Genomic DNA, 2630 nt, shown 5'->3' with positions numbered 1-2630 from the left:
TGAAGGCCCTTCCTGCTGACCGAGTTAACCAAAAAGCAGTCACTTTGTTTCCATGAGGACTAAGCAGTCATTGGAAAACCTTCCTGTATGTGAGGAATTACAGCTTTATAAAGGGATCTGTGAGTACTAATTAACCCGATAGACAGATGATCCGAAAAACAGTACTGAATTGAATTTTATATTCCCAAAGATTTTATTAAGGACCAGCGGGCACGTGATTGCCAGGGAATAGCAGCTTCTTTCGAATGTTATGATTTGGGTAAATAAATTACTAATGACCAGATTACTGTTTACCTATTGACTGCTTAATCTGGGATGTGGTTTGTCTTAGGAGGTATTTAAGTGGTTCTACCTAATAGTCTGATGGGTAGGAAATTGCTGGCTTCCCTGCTGCTGCATTATCGCAGGGAGAACTTTTTATTTTTTTTTAAAAAACTCAAACCAGGGACTTCCCTGGTGGTGCAGTCATTAAGAATCCGCCTGCCAACGCAGGGGATGTGGGTTCGATCCCTGGTCCGGGAAGATCCCACATGCCGCAGAGCAGCTAAGCCCACGTGCCACAACTACTGAGCCTGTGCTCTAGAGCCTGCAAGCCACAGCTACTGAGTCCACGAGCCACAACTACTGAGCCTGCGTGCTGCAACTACTGAAGCCCACGTGCCTGGAGCCCGTGCTCCGCAACAAGAGAAGCCACTGCAACGAGAAGCCCGCGCACCACAACGAAGAGTAGCCCCCACTCGCCACAACTAGAGAAACCCGCGTGCAGCAGCGAAGACCCAATGCAGTCAAAACTAAAAATAAATAAATAAGTAAATAAATTTATAAGAATAAATAAATAAATAAAAACTCAAACTAAGTTTCTTTGCTGGCAATCCAGGACCGACCAAGGGATAATTCTGTACTGAGCTAATTCTTTTGTGGGCCCTCAAAGTCCAACAGTTCTTTGTGTGATAGAGATAACAGAGATAAAAAGTCAAGAAACGAATCAGGGGGAACCAACAGGAGGACATTTTTTTCCAGAATGACTTGCCAACATGTAGGTTTTACTCTCCCTGAATCACAGGACTTTTATGCCCCTGATGAACAGATGCAGTCCACTTATATCTGCATCAAATTAGCCTTTAGTAGAAACACTGTCACTCACTCTGATAGAGCAATTTCCTGATTTAAGGTAATATATACAGGTGTTACTGATAAATCAAAAGATATTTATATTTGTATCGAAAGGCTTCTTTGCTTCATAGGGCTCTCCCCATTAAAAGTATGTGTACTACGTATGCGATATTTGGGTAGAAAGAAGAAAATAAAATCAAGCGCCAAAACCCAACTATAAAGACTGATGACATTTTTGGAGAATTCTCTTCATCTTTTTTTTCAATGAATAGGTGTGTCCATGTGTGGTTGAGTTACAGTGTTGTGAACATACTGTATATATATTTCGGGGTGCTTTTATTAATGCATTCTAACCCTGCACAGCTCATTATTTCATGGTCTTTATAAACAGTATCTTTAAGCTGAGACATCGAATGTATTTATTTTACAGAACCTGGCACAGTTCCCTCAAGGACACAGACCTGGGCAGAGAGGGGTTACACTTTATTTTTTTAAATTTTTTTTGGCCACGCCACTTGGCATGCAGGATCTCAGTTCCCCAACCGGGGATCGAACCCGTGCCTCTTGCAGTGGAAGCGCAGAGTCCTAACCACTGGACCACCAGGGAAGTCCCATGGGTTGCGCTTCTTACCAGCCTTGTGCCTTTGGCTGTGGAAAGCAAAGCACCCTGTGCCCGTTGGATCCAGCTGAGCTGATTGAGTTTATCTTATTATTTGCCCATATCCACAGCATCTCTTCCGCATGAAGATGTGGAAGTAAAGTTTATCAGATGAGATGCTGGTGCCCAGTGACTGTGCTCTGCATAGTTGAAATACTTTCCTCCTCCAGGCTGATTTCCAGTGTCATCCTTCTTTCCTGTGGGCTGGCTGGGGGTGGGGGGGTGTTGGGGGGAAGCTGGGCTCTGGCTCCCCGAGGAGCTTGGAAGGCTGATGTCCAGACACTCCCCTACTTTACATACTGGAGATCACCACCCTACTGGTGGGGTGAGGACTCCACGTGTGAAATTAACACATGAAGGGAATTTATATCATGGTAGCCTTGGGCTGGTTTTTGCAAATTAAGTTTGGCGGAAATGAGCCTCAGCCCTGTCCAGGCAGTATTAATTTCGTACTGGTGTAGCCAAGGTGTTTCCATGACGTTTCTACCCTGAGAGGTTATGAGTCTGGTTTACATTAGGACAGTGAGTCTTGCTGAGTAAATTATTGTCTCTTTAGTAAAAACTCCTGTTGACCAAGAGCGATTACCTTCAGTAAAACTCGATTCACACAGTGTAGCAGTTTGAGGAGAACATGTGTGAATATGAAGGATGGTGTGTCAGCCAGCAGAAGCGCCAGCCAACTCTTTCAGAAGACTTTTGCAGGTAATAGTCATTATTTGGCATTCAGGAAAAAAACTTTGTTTCTCCCAGCGCACTCTCAGACCCATTTTTTTCAGCATCTCTCAGACTAACCATGCTCACTAAGCTGAGTATGTATCAGGGATGCCCAATTAGTAATTTACAAAAATAAATATAACCA

At 43.8% G+C, this 2630-nt stretch overlaps 1 non-coding gene across 1 annotated transcript; it reads right to left on the bottom strand.

Moving 5' to 3' along the window:
* Positions 1-1647: 1647 nt before the first annotated feature.
* TRNAG-UCC (transfer RNA glycine (anticodon UCC)) lies at positions 1648-1720 on the bottom strand. The gene has a single exon. It is a non-coding gene; the product is annotated as a tRNA-Gly (tRNA).
* Between the last annotated feature and the right edge of the window lie 910 nt (positions 1721-2630).

Source organism: Lipotes vexillifer, unplaced genomic scaffold (genome assembly GCF_000442215.2).
Source record: "Lipotes vexillifer unplaced genomic scaffold, Lipotes_vexillifer_v1.1 scaffold410, whole genome shotgun sequence".
NCBI lineage: Eukaryota > Metazoa > Chordata > Mammalia > Artiodactyla > Lipotidae > Lipotes > Lipotes vexillifer.
This window is presented reverse-complemented; position numbering and strand designations above follow the sequence as displayed.